The following is a 20,563-nucleotide window of genomic DNA, read 5'->3' on the forward strand; positions in this document are numbered from 1 at the left end:
AATACAGTTTTAACATTTAAATTATAAAGAAAAAGTACATTGTTTTCTAAAACCAGATTTATGGAGTGTAAATACTATTTTGGTAAAAATAAATGCATAATATTTTCTTTCAAATATCTCTTATTTTGTTTCTGAGATATTTTTCTTAATTCTATGAAAATACTGTCATCTGTGAGCACAAAATTAAGATATTTACGATTTATTATTACTCATATCAGTAAATACTTTTTAAAAAATAGGTTTCAGAAATGACAACATAAACTTCTTCCGCAGCCGCCATATTGGGCGCCATATTGAATATCTCGATTTGTATCAATTTCATAACATTTTTGACATTATTATTGGAATCTGCAACCCAAGAAACATATAACTTGATACCCATCTTGATAAAACATACAGAAATATTCCTATCACTTTTACAGCCGCCATCTTGGCCGCCATCTTGAATTAGTCAAAATGCTCAAGGTGTACATTTGTACACCCGGCAGATTCAGATTCAGCACTCTCAAATGAGGTAAAAATCGCTGAAAAACATTTGATATACTGAAATTTTTGGTTTGGTCCAAAAGTAGGTTTTTTTCCTCCAGACTACTAGAATTACAAAGCAATGTTTATTTTATTATTATTTTGTTTTTATTATTATTTATTATTATTATTATTATTATTATTATTATTATTTTATAAATAAACGTTGCTTTGCTCACTGATTTCTAATTCAGTGTAATTAAGTATGTTACAATCTAGATGCCATGAGGCAATTCATAGAACATGTTGTTGTTTAGGACACTCAGTAATCCTGTTGTTGTTCCCATATCCGGTTCAATATTTGCTACTTTTAGTCTTAGGTTAGAATCAACATGGAGGAAGCCTCTAGTCGTTGGTGCGAGCGGTCTCGGATTCAATTTTTGTTAGGACACTCAGTAGGAAAAGTATAACAGGTTTTTCAAACCAGTAATCCTGAGTAAGATATTTGCTGGGTTTTCCTCATTCATACCAAGTAAATGCCGGGGTGGTACCTAACAAATAGGTCCCAGGACGCCTCCTTCCTTCCCTTCCCCCTTGTGATCGCGGAAGGATGTCATCCTTCATATGTGTACGTACAACTTGCTAACATGGCCGTAGATGTCGAAAGCTCAGAAATCTAACTCCTCTATTCCTAGTGGCGTATTTAAGGGAGCTTCCGGTCTTAAGCACCCCGAAATTTTATTTACTGTACTATTTTAAAGTAGATAAAAAATCTTGCAACGTTTACACTTTTCCAGGTATAAAGGTAGCAAATCTCCCAAAATCGTTAATACGCCACTGTCTATTCCTAATCCTAATGTTTGTATTTTAATAAACAGATCAGCGAAAATGTTTCTCACAGAAGATATGTGCTGCAGAATACAAATAGGAATTTCAGTGGCATTTCACCTGTTTTCTTATATCAATACATAGAAAATGTCCACCCAATACTGATCAACTGCACATTTTTTGAAAAATATGTTAAATTATCCATCATATGTAAGAACACGAGTTCATCTTTTTCGAACTTACTCAAAGTTTTAATTGTGTCGAACCTTTCTTATCCATGCGTTTTCAGAATCTGATGAAGGAAAGTAATCTTTAAATCTAGTCGCTAAATAAGTCAGGATCTCAGTGATGACATGTTGAACTTCTTGTGACAGTTTCTCTCCAGTGGACTCCAGAAATGACATCAATCTTGTTTAGACTGATACTATCGGCTTGCTCACAGCGTACTCCTATAATCCTGACATTTCACTGTGTTGTTTGATAGAGGTACTTTGCTAACCCTCTGACTTGCAGATAGTCACAAAGGCAAGTGCAAGTTTTGTCCGGGAAGTAATGTCATACATTTTATTGTGAAGCTTAGGGGGGCGCGCTGGCTCAGTGGTAGAGCGTTCACCTCTGGTGCTTGGGGTCCCGGGTTCGATCCCAGCCCCTGCCAAGTGAACTTTGTGGTGGACAAACACCCTGCTCGTGGGTTTTCTCGGGGATCTCCCGTTTCCTCCCACTTTCTTCATTCCACCATTTCACTCATCTCTCACCATCACCATCTCCTTTAGCCTAACCGGCATAACCGTGGGACGTAAAACTTAAAGATTTCATTTCATTTTTATTGTGAAGCGACTGTACGTTGCAGTGCGCTCTAGTCGCCGAGATCGATCAAGGTATAAGTCAACTACCGAGCGACTTCTGTTGTCTCCGAGCTTTCGGAGGTAAAGGAAGGCCGATTTCATAAACCTCTGTTTCGTCTCTTGTCAAGTCGCGATGCAGCCTTCACTGGAACAAAGATACGCGATCAAGTTTTTGTGAACCTCGGCAAGTTTCTGGCAGAAAATTTCCAGCGTTTCAACAGGCCTTTCAGAATAACAAAGCAGATTAGAAATCCCGCCGGTAAAGATGTATCGAAGCAGGTGCACAATATTTTGAATAATTTTAATGTACATGTATTATTGCTCTTAATACAGGGGGGCCTAAAGTAGGTATACGCCCTCCATTGATCAAGTATAACATTCTAGTTTATGGGCTTCGGCTCTTCCGAGATTATGATGTAAGTAAAAACACATTAAGAACAAATAATAAAGAAACTAAGTCTACCTGATGGATAAAAATAAGAAATGATATAAAATGCAAGGAGCTGATCAGTACGGTACTGTATACCTACTTTTAGGTCACTCTGTATTATGAAAATAAATGTTTTTATTTTCATACTTGTAGACTTGGTGGCATTATTTTCCGAACAAACCTTCTACAAAAAATTCTTCCAATGCAATATGAGCTATTCCTGCTTTCAAAATGATTTTTGCAACATCATAAATGTCATCGTCGCATTCTCTTGAGGCCTTACATAAAAATATTTTGCATTACTTTTTCTAAATATTTTTCTCAAACTCCGCTGTTTTTATCATGAAAAATTATAGCGACTTATTTTTGTGTTTTGAGTAGTTTCCATATGCGTGAGATTAGCTGCCTTCATAGATTCATTAACAAGAGTATTGTGTTATACGAGTAAAACGGGCATGGAATTTGGCTTTTAACGCGTTCATCGTATAACTTGAATAGAGACATATTAGTGCTTTGCTTATGCATTTTTTTTTATTTTTTCAGTACTTAACATGTAACGGAAATCGATGTACTGACAGGTCCGTATCCAGGGGGGTCTAAGAGATTGGTACCTCCTAAATTTTTCCTTGCAAATGAATTATAATATGGTGATGAATATAATATGGTTGGATCGGCCCCCCCCCTAAATTCGGCCGGACCCCCTTACATTTTTGGGCTGGCTACCGGCCTGTGTACTGATGCCGGGACAAGGATTCCGAATCAATAATAACATATATCATTCGAGATACTTCTGTTCCCTGCTGTGAACCAGTTTACCTTTTTAAAGAACCAGTCTTATTAAGAGTTCTTTCATTTTAATGAGATTTATAACCACTATTTATTATGCCGCAGTTCTTATATTTCATGTTAATGTAAATTTTAACGTATATAAGCACTAATTACCTTGAAACATACACCAATCTCAAACTCTAAATCATTATATTTGATGACAAATGACTTACTTTACATCACAGTTAAAAATCTTATTTAGCTGTCATGGAGACACTATTACACTTCTCCCGTCACTATAGCAACGTACAAACAGAAATATATCTAGATCAATCGACAGATATTGCTTACATTATTTCTCTTCTTCTTCTTCTTCTTCTACAAAATGCTCGAGCACTGCTGTCGTGATTACGAAGGAATATACTCGTATAAAATATACAACGTTGTCGTTGTATCTAGCTTCTAAACCAAAACGAATCCTTAAATCATTTAGGATTAAGGAAGAATCCTGTACCAACATTAGTTTCTATGACATACACAATGTGATCAAAAGTATCCGGACACCTGGCTGAAAATGACTTACAAATTGGTGGCGCCCTCCATCGGTACTGCTGGAATTCAATATGGTGTTAGTCCACCCTTAGCCTTGATGACAGCTTCCACTCTCGCAGGCATACTTTCAATCAGGTGTTGGAAGGTTTCTTGGGGAATGGCAACCCATTCTTCACGGAGTGCTGAATTGAGGAGAGGTATCGATGTAGGTAAGTAAAGCCTGGCACGAAGTCGGCGTTCCAAAACACCCCAAGGGTGTTCTATAGGATTCAAGTCAGGACTCTGTGCTGGCAAGTCCATTACAGGGATGCTATGGTCCTGTAACCACTCCGCCACAGGCCGTGCAGAATTAACAAGTGATGGATCGTGTTGAAAGATGCAATCGCCATCCCCGAATTGCTCTTCAACAGTGGGAAGCAAGAAGGTGCTTAAAACGTCAATGTAGGCCTGCGCTGTGAGAGTGCCACGCAAAACAAGGGGTGCAAGCCTCCTCCAAGAAAAACATGATCACACAATAACACCACCACCTCCGAAGTTTACTGTTGGCACTACACTCTTAAAAATTTCCTTGCTCAGAAATGAGAAAAATGCATGTTCAAAACAAAATAAGTAATGGTTACTCATATTTGAGGGAAAATGTCTCATTATTTCCAAATGTGTTTTCATTTGTGAGCTCAAGTCAAATTTTCAGGTTCCCATTTACGAGATTTTCTCACTTCTTAAAAATGAGAATGAAATAGTGCGTGATTTGCAATATCATAGATGATTAAAAAATAACGATAACAATCTTATCGAAATAATATTACTATGTTTTACTAGGGAGTAATATTGCTAGGGCTTAATTACTATTCAGGAAACGAGATTAAGGGTTTCAGCTGTAGCAGAGTGCGAATGGATATGAGTACACAGTAGGTGATGCAGTTGAGGTGGCGTATAGATACGTGTCAGTTGACAGCAGCGAGGAGCAACATACATATCAACTTTGGAACGTAAGTTTGGGTGAATTGTATACATACTACCATAGACTAAATTTACTCTAGTACATTCACGCTGATCCCCCTCATACAGGTTATATAGGCTATAGTAGTCAGGTTGGTACCGTACCTTTATGTATCAAAGCTCAGTACTCAATTTACATAATAACGAGTGCAGCAATAACAAGTGAAAGCGGGTTAGAGCCCCGTAGGGCACGTTTGTTTTCTATATTACAATAGAACGGGGAGGCAGTCAATGTTTTACACCCTTCTCATTCTTTATAATGTGCAAAATAGCTTATGTACAGAAACAAAGAATACACAAGTCATCTGTGTAGTTAGAAACAGCGTTACAAAAGTGTGATTTATTATAATGGAATTGTATACACGACTCCAAAAGTGCATTACCACCTGCAATTCTCCCTTTCCTGCAATAGCAGGCAACCCAAAAAGCTCAGCGCTTGGGTTGGTTGCACATTCGAAAGGCATTGGACCAAACCTCAATTTTGTTACAAATATATCAGTGTGGCAAACTGCATATAAGAGAATAAAATAAAGTGTTAAGACTTACCATTTTATTATCGTGATGGCAATGGATGACATAAAAGTTACAAAATTATCTTACCTAAGCAGTTCAAACAAGGTGAATGGTAAGAAACACACATAAGAGGAAAGCAGTTTCTTTCCTTTTCCAAAAGAAAATCTCGTAAAAAAGAAAAAGATTATATAATGTAAAGGTTTAATATAAAAACCTAATACCCCAAAACAAACATCCACACGACACAGAAAGAGAGAGAAACACAGAATGAGGAACACCAATGGCTTAGCTGACTAGCAGGCCTCTCATACAAGATAAAGAGATGGGAACCTAGTTGTAAACCTAATTGTTATAATAATAATAATAATTATTATAATTATTATTATTATTATTATTAAAAATCGTCTACTTTCCCAATCTCTGACCTACCTAAGAGCATGTCTGTATATAGCGGTCATGTGAGTACCTTTTGTCAATGAGTGGCCCTAAAGGTAAAAGGGATGCAAATCTCTGAGAGAGAGGAACAAAAAACTTTCTTATGATAAATTCTAGGGGAAAGTTGGAGGAATTGCTTTTGACGGGTGCTTTCTTGCTTTTCGGGGACAGAAAATTGTATCGGCTAAGAAATTACAGTATATAATATTGCAAATTTGCAAGTGCATTTATTTACAATGCAATTTGAGGTAATAAAGAAACTGAGGACTTCGGGACAAACGACTTGTCAAGTCCAAAAAGTGAAACTATAAAGGAGATAGCTTCACAAGGATTTCTATTCATCTGATTTTCTTCAAACTTGGTACATATATACTAGACCGAAAATAAATGCACACATGTTTTTTTTTTGTTTCATTCGGGGAACAGGTTAAAGGAGGCAAAGGGACCCTTTTAAAAAAGGGTACCTTTGATTTAAAAGAACCAAATTAAAGAAACGATACTCTGCCGATGCAAAGATGACTTCAAAGTACAAAATACGGGTTTTGAAGTTTTTCACAGAGAAATTTTGCAGAGGCAATGCTCCTTCGACATGAGAAAGGACCCCGAACAATCTTTATGGAAATTGGATTTCGGTGGAATTGCTTGGAACCGTGTTATGTTGTAGATATTATGTTCCTGAGAAAAAGTCTCAATGGACACAACCAAAAATCGTTGGCCGTTTGGCCACCATGAGGCCACTTTCTTAAAAAAAGCCGAAGAAAACAACATTCGAGATTTTGGACAAAAATACTAAAACCGTGATTTGTAGATATTGTGATTCCGAAAAGGTCCTAATGGCCATAACCACCAAACACTGATATTTGGCCACTACAGGGCTGCTTTTTTCAAAACAGCCAAACATAGTGATATTCTGGATTTCAATGAAAATCAGTAAAACTGTGATGGGTTGTAGATGTTGTGATCTTGAGAAAAAGTCTCAATCAGCACAACCACCAATCACTGACCGTTTGGTAACTACAGAGCCACATTTTTGCCAACAGTAGAACTTAACGTTATTTTGGATTTCATAGCAATTAATTGAAACGGTGATATGTTGTAGATATTGTGATTCTGGGAAAAGGTGTTAATGAGCACAACCACTAATCACTGATCGTTTGGCCACTACGAGGCCACTGTTTTGAAAGTAACCGAAGATGGCGATGTTCTTGATTTCGGTAAAAATGACTAAAACTGTGATATGTTGTAGATATTGTGATTCTGAGAAAAGGTCTTAATGAGCACAACCACTAATCACTGATCGTTTGGCCACCACGAGGCCACTATTTTGAAAGTAACCGAAGATAGCCACTTTCTGGATTTCGGTAAAATGACTGAAACTGTGATATGTTGTAGATGTGGTAATTCTGAGAAATGGTCTTAATGGGCACAAACACTTGTCAATGACCGTTTGGCCACAACAAGGCCACTTTCTTGAAAGTAACCGAAGATGGCCATGTTCTGGATTTCGGTAAAATCACTGAAAATGTGATATTTTGTAGATATTGTGATTCTGAGACAAGGTCTTAATGAGCACAACCAGTAATCACTGATCGTTTGGCCACCACGAGGCCACTATTTTGAAAGTAATCGAAGATGGCGATGTTCTTGATTTCGGTAAAAATGACTAATACTGTGATATGTTGTAGATATTGTGATTCTGAGAAAATATCCTAATGGGCACAACGAACAATTACTGACCGTTAGGCCACTTTTTTGAAAGTAACGGAACATGGTGATGTTCTGGATTTCGGTAAAAATGAATGAAACTGTGATATGTTGTAGATGTGGTGATTCTAAGAAAAAGTCTTAATAGGCACAACCATTAATCATTGACCTTTGGCCACTACAGGGCGACTTTTTTGAATGTAACGGAACATGGTGATGTTCTGGATTTCGGTAAAAATGACTGAAACTGTGATATGTTGTAGATGTGGTGATTCTAAGAAAAGGTCTTAATAGGCACAACCATTAGTCACTGACCGTTGGCCACAACCAGGCCACTTTCTTGAAAGTAACCGAAAATATTGATGACCTGTATTTCGGTAAAATTGACTGAAATTGCGATATGTTGTAACCATTGTGATTGTGAGAAAAAGTGTTAATGGGCACAGCCAATAATCACTGGCCGTTTGGACACTACGAGGGCACTTTTTTGAAAGTAACGGAACATGGTGATGTTCTGGATTTCGGTAAAAATGACTGAAACTGTGATATGTTGTAGATGTGGTGATTCTGAGAAAATGTCCTAATGGGCACAACCAATAATTACTGAGCGTTTGGCCACTACAGGGCCACGGTGATGATGTGCATCTCGGTAAAAAAATGACTAAAATTGTGATATGTTGTAGATCTTCTGATTCCGAGAAAAGGTCTCAATGGGCACACCCACTAATCACTGACCCTTTGGCAACAACCAGGCCACTTTCTTGAAAGTTACCGAAGATGGTGATGTTCTGGATTTCGGTAAAAATTACTAAAACTGTGATATGTTGTAGATCTTGTGATTCTGAGAAAATGTCCTAATGAGCAAAACCGATAAATACTGAGCGTTTGGCCATTACCGGGCCACTTTCTTGAAAGTAACGGAACATGGTGATGTTCTTGATTTCGATAGAAATGACTGAAACTGTGATATATTGTAGATATTGTGATTCTGAGAAAATTTCTTAATTTGCACAACCAATAAATACTGAGCGTTTGGCCATTACAGGGCCACTTTTTTTAAAGTAACGGAACATGGTGATGTTCTGGATTTAGGTAAAAATGACTGAAACTTTGATATGTTATAGATCTTGTGATTCCACGAAAAGGTCTCCATGGGCACACAAACTAATCACTGACCTTTGGCCACAACCAGGCCACTTTCTTGAAAGTAACCGAAGATGGTGATGTTTTGGATTTCGGTAAAAATGACTGAAACTGTGATATGTTGTACATCTTGTGATTCTGAGAAAAGGACACAACCACTAATCACTGACCATTTGGCCACTACAGGGCCACTTTTTGGAAAGTAATCCAAAATATTGATTTTCTGGATTTCATTTAAAATGACTGAAACTGTGATATGTTGTAGATATTGTGATTCTGACAAAATGTCCTAATGGGCACAACCAATAATTACTGTCCATTTGGCCACTACCGGGCCACTTTCTTGAAATAATGGAACATAGTAGTGTTCTGGATTTCGATAGAAATGACTGAAACTGTGATATGTTGTAGGTCTTGTGATTCCGAGAAAAGGTCTCAATGGTCACACATACTACTCAGTTTCCGTTTGGCCATTACAGGCCACTATCTTGAAAGTAACCGAAAATGTTGATGTCCTGGATTTCGGTAAAAATGACTGAAACTGTGATATGTTGTAGATCTTGTGATTCCGAGAAAAGGTCTCAATGGTCACACATACTACTCAGTTTCCGTTTGGCCATTACAGGCCACTATCTTGAAAGAACCGAAAATATTGATGGCCTGGATTTCGGTAAAAATGACTGAAACTGTGATACGTTGTAGATATTGTGATTCTGAGAAAAAGTCTTAATGGGTACAGCCAATAATCACTGGCCGTTTGGACACTACGAGACCACATTTTTTAAAGTAAGCTAAAATGGTGATGTTCTGGAATTAGGTACAATGAGTAAAACTGTGAGACGTTGCATATTTTGTGATTCTGAGAAAATGTCCTAATGGGAACAACCAAAAAATTACTGACTGTTTAGCCACAACCAGGCCAATTGAAAGTAACCAAAGATGGTGACATTCTAGATTTCGGTAAAAATGACTGAAACTGTGATATGTTGTAGATATTGTGATTCTGAGAAAAGGATTTAATAGGCGCAACCACTAATCACTGATCGTTTCGATACTACAGGGCCAATTTTCGAAAGTAATCGAAAATGTTGATTTTCTGGGTTTCGGTAAAAATGACTGAAACTGTGATATGTTGTAGATATTGTGATCCTGAGAAAAGGATTTAATAGGCACAACCACTAATCACTGATCGTTTCGATACTACAGGGCCACTTTTTTTGAAAGTAACGGAATATGGTGATGTTCTGGATTTCTTAAAAAAATAACTGAAACTTTGATATGTTATAGATCTTGTGATTCCACGAAAAGGTCTCCATGGGCACACAAACTAATCACTGACCTTTGGCCACAACCAGGCCACTTTCTTGAAAGTAACCGAAGATGGTGATGTTTTGGATTTCGGTAAAAATGACTGAAACTTTGATATGTTGTACATCTTGTGATTCTGAGAAAAGGACACAACCACTAATCACTGACCGTTTGGCCACTACAGGGCCACTTTTTGGAAAGTAATCCAAAATATTGATTTTCTGGATTTCATTTAAAATGACTGAAACTGTGATATGTTGTAGATATTGTGATTCTGAGAAAATGTCCTAATGGGCACAACCAATAATTACTGTCCATTTGGCCACTACCGGGCCACTTTCTTGAAATAACGGAACATAGTAGTGTTCTGGATTTCGATAGAAATGACTGAAACTGTGATATGTTGTAGATCTTGTGATTCCGAGAAAAGGTCTCAATGGTCAAACATACTACTCAGTTTCCGTTTGGCCATTACAGGCCACTATCTTGAAAGTAACCGAAAATGTTGATGTCCTGGATTTCGGTAAAAATGACTGAAACTGTGATATGTTGTAGATCTTGTGATTCCGAGAAAAGGTCTCAATGGTCACACATACTACTCAGTTTCCGTTTGGCCATTACAGGCCACTATCTTGAAAGAACCGAAAATATTGATGGCCTGGATTTCGGTAAAAATGACTGAAACTGTGATACGTTGTAGATATTGTGATTCTGAGAAAAATTCTTAATGGGTACAGCCAATAATCACTGGCCGTTTGGACACTACGAGACCACATTTTTTAAAGTAAGCTAAAATGGTGATGTTCTGGAATTAGGTACAATGAGTAAAACTGTGAGATGTTGCAGATATTGTGATTCTGAGCAAATGTCCTAATGGGAACAACCAAAAAATTACTGACTGTTTAGCCACAACCAGGCCAATTGAAAGTAACCAAAGATGGTGACATTCTAGATTTCGGTAAAAATGACTGAAACTGTGATATGTTGTAGATATTGTGATTCTGAGAAAAGGATTTAATAGGCACAACCACTAATCACTGATCGTTTCGATACTACAGGGCCACTTTTTTTGAAAGTAACGGAATATGGTGATGTTCTGGATTTCTTAAAAAAATAACTGAAACTGTGATATGTTGTAGATCTTGTGATTCCGAGAAAAGGTCTCAATGGTCACACATACTACTCAGTTTCCGTTTGGCCATTACAGGCCACTATCTTGAAAGTAACCGAAAATGTTGATGTCCTGGATTTCGGTAAAAATGACTGAAACTGTGGTATGTTGTAGATCTTGTGATTTCGAGAAAAGGTCTCAATGGTCACACATACTACTCAGTTTTCGTTTGGCCATTACAGGGCACTATCTTGAAAGAACCGAAAATATTGATGGCCTGGATTTCGGTAAAAATGACTGAAACTGTGATACGTTGTAGATATTGTGATTCTGAGAAAAAGTCTTAATGGGTACAGCCAATAATCACTGGCCGTTTGGACACTACGAGACCACATTTTTTAAAGTAAGCTAAAATGGTGATGTTCTGGAATTAGGTACAATGAGTAAAACTGTGAGATGTTGCAGATATTGTGATTCTGAGAAAATGTCCTAATGGGAACAACCAAAAAATTACTGACTGTTTAGCCACAACCAGGCCAATTGAAAGTAACCAAAGATGGTGACATTCTAGATTTCGGTAAAAATGACTGAAACTGTGATATGTTGTAGATATTGTGATTCTGAGAAAAGGATTTAATAGGCAAAACCACTAATCACTGATCGTTTCGATACTACAGGGCCAATTTTCGAAAGTAATGGAAAATGTTGATTTTCTGGGTTTCGGTAAAAATGACTGAAACTGTGATATGTTGTAGATATTGTGATCCTGAGAAAAGGATTTAATAGGCACAACCACTAATCACTGATCGTTTCGATACTACAGGGCCACTTTTTTTGAAAGTAACGGAATATGGTGATGTTCTGGATTTCTTAAAAAAATAACTGAAACTGTGATATGTTGTAGATCTTGAGATTACGAGAAAAGGTCTCAATGGGCCCACCCACTAATCACTGACCGTTTGGCCACAACCAGACCACTTTCTTGAAAGTAAGAGAGGATGGTGATGTTCTGGATTTCGGTAAAAATGACTGAAACTGTGATATGTTGTAGATGTTGTAATTCTGAGAAAATGGTACAACACCTAATCAGTAACCGTTTGGCCACTACAGGGCCACTTTTTGGATAGTAGTCGAAAATGTTGATGTTCTGGATTTCGGTAAAAATGACTGGAACTGTGATATGTTGTAGATCTTGTGATTCCGAGAAAAGGTCTGAATGGGCATACCCACTAATCACTGACAGTTTGGCCATTACAGGGCCACTTTTTTAAAGTAACGGAACATGGTGATGTTCTGGATTTAGGTACAAATAACTGAAAAGTGATATGTTTTAGATCTTGTAAGGTCTCCATGGGCACACAAACTAAATACTGACCTTTGGCCACAACCAGGCCACTTTCTTGAAAGTAATCGAAGATGATGTTCTGGATTTCGAAAAAATAAAACTGTGATATGTTGTAGATCTTGTGATTCTGAGAAAAGGGCACAACCACTAATCACTCAACGTTTGGCCACTACAGGGCCACTTTTTGGAAAGTAACCGAATATGTTGATTTTCTGAATTTCGCTAAAAATGACTGAAACTGTGATATGATGTAGATATTGTGATTCTGAGAAAATGTCCTAATGGGCACAACTAATAATTACTGACCGTTTGGCCACTACCGGGCCACTTTCTTCAAAGTAACGGAACATGGCGATATTCTGGATTTCGACAGAAGTGACTGAAACTGTGATATGTTGTAAATCTTGTGATTCCGAGAAAAGGTCTTAATGGGCACACACACTAATCAATTTCCGTTTGGCCATTACAGGCCACTTTCTTGAAAGTAACCGAAAATGTTGATGACCTGGATTTTAGTAAAAATGACTGAAACTGTGATATGTTGTAGATATTGTGATTCTGAGAAAAGGATTTAATAGGCACAACCACTACTCACTGACCGCTTCGCCACTACAGGGCCAAATTTGGAAAGTAATCGAAAATATTGATGTTCTGGATTTAGGTAAAAATGACTGAAATAATGGAGTGTCAGTGGGTCAATTGGATTAAGATTTTTAAGTGGGTTGTTGGTCAACAGGATATGACTCACTGCGACACACAACCCACCGTGACCCACTTTGACCAAACAATCCGTTCTGACCCACGCTGACCCACCGAACTACTGTGACTCACCAACCCATTTTGCTCAGTGCATTGTAGACAGCTTCTTCTGAGCACTGGTGAATTTGTCTACGTTTTACTTTCAAGGTCTAATTTTTTCTTCTTTTTCATTTGTTTCTATTGAAGAAAGAACTTCAGGCACTCTTGCAGAACTTTAGGAAATTGATCAAATTTGCAATTGTAATAATAGCAATAGGACTTACTTTTTGACTTTTCAGACACAGCCTAAGAGTTTTTAGAGGAGCTAATTACTTGTTTTATTTTGAATCACCTATAATGTATGAATTATTATATAAAAAATTGATATAACTATGTATGTGTGATCATCAACATCAAAGTCAACTGAAATTACATTTGGCATATACATAGTTAGGCCCTAATCTCAATATCATTTTTAAAGCTCCCTTTTGTTGGGGGGGGCCATTTTCTATATATAGGATTGATTTCTAAAAATAATTGAAAACGATCGATACTAGTTGACTGCCTAATATTGATATTAGGCAGTCCTTGATATGAACCACCTTGACTGCCATGATATAAATTTAACTTCAACTGCTTCTTCAATGTTCTTCTTCTTTTTAGTTTTTACTTTCTATGGCTAGAGTCGAGGGTGAAAAAAAATATGCTGTTCAGAAAATGCTGTTTACAATGCAGTGAGCAGAGTGGGTCATGGTGGGTGATGGGTCGCAGTGGGTCACGGTGGGTGGTGGGTCACATGCTGTTGACCTACGTCCCACTCAGAAAACTCGACCCACCGACCCACTGACCCACTCACCCACTCCAACTCTGGTTAACGTTTCGGCGTCTGGAGTAAACAAGTTTTCCCAGTTGAACTTTTTTCTTTCAAAATATATTTTTATATGTTCATATTTATTATTATTATTATTAATTACTTTCTTGTATTTTTCCTACATTATCTTAGATTAGTGACCGCGGTTTAGGATAGATTATGTAAAGTCAAATACGGTTATGTATGTTTACATTTTCGTTTCTTTCTTTCAAAATGTACTCCTATCTGTTCACGTAGTCCAAACGTAGGCATACACCTCTGTATTGATCAACTATAACATTCTAGTGTATGAGTTTATTTGCTTCGGCTCTTCTGAGCTTAAGATGTAAGTAAAAACATATTAAGAACAAATAATAAAGAAACTAAGTCTACCTGATGGATAAAAATAAGAAATTATATAAAATGCAATGAGCTGATCAGTACGGTACCGTATACGTACTTTTGGGCCACCCTGTATATTATTAATAATTTATTTCTTGCATTTAATAATAACTAGCTGAAAATAACCACTTTTCGCATGGGTCAGATAAAATATCTATGTAAACAAACTGAACAACGAAATGAAAATATATCGGTAATTTTCTACTACTTTTACATATCGCGGGAAACGCCCCTTGAGACCCCCTGGTTCAAAATTTAAAAAGAACGCCCTTGCTCCCAAACGATGGGAGCTGTATTTAGAATTCAACGCCTCTGGAAGAATCACCATTCATCTCAGCGACCGTGAAAACTAAGGATTTGATACTAATATAGGTCATTTTGGATTATTTTTACGTGTTTCTGTACATCTCCCCACTCCCGGTGACCCCGGCCCGCACGCAATGGTAGCTGATTTTGAAAGTCATCGCTAATTGAAGTGTCACCATTGATCTCAGTGACCGTGAAAACTATGAATTCGACACAAATATCGGCAATTTTCTAATATTATTACATGTCTCGGTAAACGTCCCCCTCCCTTGAGACCCCTGGTTCGATTTTTAAAAAATAAAAACCACTTGGTCCTGGTCTGGGGCCTGGACAAAAGTATCCATTATTAAAATTTAGTAACTTTTTGTCAACTCGTCTGATCCCCAGGCCGCACACAGACAGACACACAAGCAAACTCGAACAGATAGAACAAACAGCGTTCTTTCGCATAGAATGTTGTTGCTTCCACCCAGCCTAAGTGCCGGAGGGCTTCTTTTATACGTAAACAAGTCTATTGAATCTGCCTCTTCTATCGAAGTAATGGGTCGCGTGTAGTGCTAGTATTAGCTATTTTGTTGTTATTGACCTTGAAGAACTAACAAATGGTTTCACATCAAGTCACAAGTCGCTTTGGTCTGTGAAGTTGATATACAGTAGAAATGACCTATGCATTACTCACCCGTTGTGAAATAGAAATATTATGTTGGTTTTATCTGAACACCCACAAATCTGTTATAACAAGAGGCCTTTCTACAACTACTTCCAATCTAGATTAAATTTCACGGCTAACTTTTTGAATCATACACAAGAGTATCATTGATATGTTAGTGTTAATAATATTTATGGAACCAAAGACAGGTTTTAAACTACCAAACTGTGCTGTGCATAAAGTCGGAAATCTTATAGAGTGGTTTCATCCGTGTGTCTGTTGACAGATACCAAAGCAAAGACAGAAAGTGATATAGAGACAGGGGCGGATCCAAGGGGGGGCGATCGGGGCGATGCCTCCCCCCCAGAAGAGGAAACTTTCTTATTTTTTATATATAAATAAAATCCATCCCAGAGTTTGGAACCCTTAAAAGTAGCATTATGACAACCCACCGCCCCCCCCCAGAAGTCGGTCCTGGATCCGCCCCTGTATACAGAAATGGTTTTCTGCTATTGATTCTTCATCCAATGAATAGAATAGGTTCCATCTCATCCGTTAACTTTATATTGAACCCAGAAGTGGTTCAAATTAGCAATTTTTGGTTCTAACATTTAACCCATAGATGAAAACGGTAACATACATGAAAACGTTTTTTTTTTTTTTTTTTTGTAAACGATTGCGCGTGTATAGGCAACATATCATGGTCATTCACAATCTCTACTAAAATTGAAAATGGTTTAAATTTATTATTACTTCCGGTTTCAACAACAGTTTCAACTTTCATCGTCATAGCATAAAACGATAACATAGCGAGAACTGATTTTTGAAACGAGTTACCATCTAGAGTCAACATCATGGGTACACAAAATATTCTACCGAAATTATAAATGGTTGAAATTTACTATTACTTCCGGTTTGAATTTCCAATTTCCGCCTAATAGAAATAGTAAATGCTTCAAGATGTGGTCTTTTGCAATTAATTCAGTATCCAAAGAATATATTTTATTTCCTCCGTTAACCTTCTACTCAAACCGGAATTGCTTCAAATTAGCCATTTCCGATTTCAACGTTTGTCGATATATAAAGAAAATGATAACGGATAGTGAGAAGTGGTTTCTGCAAACGATTTAGAGTCTAAAGACAAATATCTACAATACTAAATTCGGCTGTAGTTAGAATTTATTATAAATTCTGGTTTCAATAACGGTTTCAACATTTATCGCTATAGAATGAAAACGGCAGCAGATAGCTAGAAACAGTTTTAAGCAAACGATTCAGCCTCTCAACAAACATATCGTTACTATCCATATAACTCTACTAAAACTGGAAATTGTTCAAATTTACTAGTACTTCCTGTTCCAATACTGATTTCCGTAGAGCAAAAATGGTAAAAGATATTAAAAAGTGGCTTTTTGCAATCGATTCATCGTCTCAAGAATAGCCTCCTCCATTTCCGTGGCAGCTTTGATCAAAGCAGAATTTGTTAAAATTAGCCATATTCTGTTTGAACGTTCCTCGCCATAGAGCGAAAACATTAACAGATAGTTAGAACATTTTTGTCCAAACGATTTATCGTCTCTACGCAACATACCATAATTATTGTCAACACCCTACCGGAACAGGAAGTGGTTCAAATTAACTATTACTTCCTATCTCAATTCTTTTTTCCATAGATCAAAACAATAGGCTCCCGCCAAGTGAACTTTGTGGTGGACAAACACCGTGTGCGTGGGTTTTCTCGGGGTTCTCCCGTTTCCTCCCACTTTCTTCATTCCACCATTTCATTCATTTCTCATAATCACCGTCTCCTTTAGCCTAACCGGCAAAACCGTGGGACGTAAAACTCAAAGATTTCATTTCATTTTTCAGATCAAAACAATAGGAGATATCAGGATACGGCTTTTTTTTTTTTTTTTTTTTTTTTTACGATCAACAGGAAGTGGTTCCAATTAACTATCATTTCCTATTTCAATTCTTGTTTCCAGGAATCAAAACAATAGGAGATATCAAGATACGGCTTTTTTAAATATATCAGAGTCGTAAGGAAATGTTCTTCCAAGAATTCAGCATCCCAAGAATACTTTCCACCAATTCCTATTCAAAAAAGAAGTAGCTGAAGTTAGCCAAGCTCGGTTTCAACGTGTATTGCTACATTTTTAATCTATGACGAAGAGTTTCAACTTGTTGCATATATTAGAGGAGTTACCAGTACCAATACCAAACTAAAAGAAGTGAGTATCGTTTCGCAGTATGAAACGAAGATTTCCAAACAATATGAATTCAATAGTGAAACTTGAAGTAGTGTTATCATCTGTCACAAAAGAAAATGTACGTTTTTCGCGGGATAGTATGTTTCTATCACCTCTCGATTTAATTAAATGTTTTAAAGGACCAATCCCTAACCATAAATCGATAAACGTATTACCTCTCGTTTTGCAGCTCAGACAAGATACGATAGAAATATCGTAAACCTTAATAGAAAGACAAAACAGCTACGTTCTTTTACAAGCTTGAAACTTACGAATATTAGCAGTATATATTTACAGAGTAGGGAGTTTCTGCTACGTTATTCCGTAGTTCATTGGATCCGTACAGAACTACCACCCAGATGCTATTTGAGCTTTGTGGTGGAAAAATACCGCGTGCGTGGGAGTTTCCGGGGTGGTCCCGCTTCCTCCCACTGTTTTCATTCCACCAATTCATCCCATCATCATCCATACAGCCTGAGCCGTAGTTACCTAAAGAACGTATGACAAAGTCAAGTACTTGACCTACTAAGTAGAATTTGGTACGCTACCTTTAGACCACGGAGGCCAAAACCGTGAACTGGCGTGCTCATAAGATCAGTGCAATTTGTATTTATGTTCAATTAGCAAGCCAAATACCAAATGATGTTACATGTTCCTGTATTCTTTATATCATAGTATGATACTACAAATATAACAAAATATTATGATAAAATAAATCACCAAGACGCCAGGGCGGATTAGGTGTTCCTGGAACGGTGGCTCAGTGATTGAGCGTTCACCGCGTTGATGGGGTCCCTGGTTCGATCCCAGGTCTCGCCAAATGAAATTTGTGGTGGACAAACACCGTGTGTGGGGGTTCTCGACGTTCTCCCGTTTCCTCCCACTTTATCAATTCCACCATTTCATTTCATTTATTCCACCTGCCGTCTCCTTTAGCCTAGCCGGCATAACTGTGGGACGTAAAACTCAAAGATTTCATTTGCATTGTTTTGTTTTCGTATTACTAGTAATAGCAGTAGTGGTATTCGCTGTCGTATTAGTATAGTAATAAGTAGTGGCAGTAGTTGTAATAGTAACAGTAGTAGCAGTGGCGGCAATAGTGGAATTAGCACTAGCATTCGTAATCGCAATAGTAATAATAGTATTAGCAGTAGTAGTTGTAGTATTAGTATCACATACGGTGTAGAAGTTTTACATATCTTCTCTGTTACTTGTAATGCATTAATGAGTGTAGTATAAGACTTTTACGTCCATGAGCTGTATTATTGTATAATAAACATGGCTGGACAGAGCAAGCACAAATAACAAATAGACAGACAGTATAGGGATATAGAAAACAATCCTTGGGTAACTTTTCATACGATTTTCCTATTTGAGAAGGACAAATAGACAGTGCAATATTACGACGACATATTTCTCATTTTCCATTACATATTGAAGGATCGACTTGATTTATCAACTTGGTTGTTCTCAGGCCGGTTACGCCCGGCCCGTTTAGAGCCCGGCTCCTTTGTGCCCGGCCAGTTTAGAGTCCGGTCCATTCTCTGCCCGGCTCGAGATTCGGGCCGGATCGAGTCGAGACGGACACAGAATACAGATCCATCCGGGCCGTCTTCGGGTCTGGCTTTGCAGGGCTCTGGTCTACAGACACACGGATAAAACCGTTTTATAAGACTTCCAGCATTTATGCACAGCATAGGTTTGAAGGTCATTTCTATATTAACTTCATGAATTAAAGGGAACTTGTATTCCTCGAAAGGCATTTGTTGGTCCTTCAAGGTCAATCGAACAATGAAAAAACTGATACTAGGAGTATTTTAACACGCCACTCACTACAACGATGTAACAGAATCCTGCCTCCGGCTGTTAATAAAAGGCTTAACTAGCTGGAACTCGCTAGTACAGGAGCAACGTTATATGCCAAACAACGTTGTATTGTGTAAGAAATGCTAGGGGTTGTTCTGTCTATGTGCGCCGCCTCCTTGGGGTTCCCTGGTTAAAACACTCACACAAATAATCTTGTCAGGGCGCTGCAGGCAAGATTTTTAGTTTCGAAACATAATAAACATAATAAAATAAATATTTCTCGCTTGACACTATTAAAAAATAAACAATTAAAACATAGAGATGGGAGTTAAAATTTCTAACCTCTAAAACATAATTGATTGTTTCAAATGTGTTTTTGCAAAGGCAACCAAGGAACACACTAAGTTAGTCACTTTATACTTTATGTCCACAACAAAATCCTTGCAGGGGGCGCGGTGGCTCAGTGGTAGAATATTCACCTCTGGTGCTTGGGGTCCCGGGTTCGATCACAGTCCCCGCCAAGTGAACCTTGTGGTGGACAAACACCGTGCTCGTGGGTTTTCTCGGGGCACTCCCGTTTCCTACCACTTTCTTCATTCCACCATTTCATTCATCTCTCATCATCACCGTCTCCTTTAGCCTAACCGGCATAACCGTGGGACGCAAGACTCAAAGATTTCATTTTCAAAATCCTTGTAAGTTCTTTTTGCAATACCATTAAAATTATTTTCTTTTATGATGATATTTTCATTTTAATTTGTATGAATGTTTCCACTCATTGTGCATCACGTAAGTTGTTGAAAATATACACTAAATACCACGATTATATATGTTGGGAATATGCATTACAGGAATTAAACTTGAACCCGGGTTTCAACCTGTTTCTTTACGTTTAAGTCAGTCGTGTTACCGACTGAGCTAGGACAGTCCCAACTTATCCTTATATTACCGGTATATTGTACTTTATCACAGCACAGCCCTTTATGACAGTGTTCATAAAAGATTTTAACTAAAAAGAAATCAATCAAAAAAAATCGAGACCCCTGAAAACATATAACTCGTCCCGCCATTTATATATTTTGGAAAGTCGGCGCCGTTGGTTCTATCTGTTGTGTTT

The sequence above is a fragment of the Thermobia domestica genome, chromosome 12 (genome assembly GCF_964235325.1).
Source record: "Thermobia domestica chromosome 12, izTheDome1.hap1.1, whole genome shotgun sequence".
NCBI lineage: Eukaryota > Metazoa > Arthropoda > Insecta > Zygentoma > Lepismatidae > Thermobia > Thermobia domestica.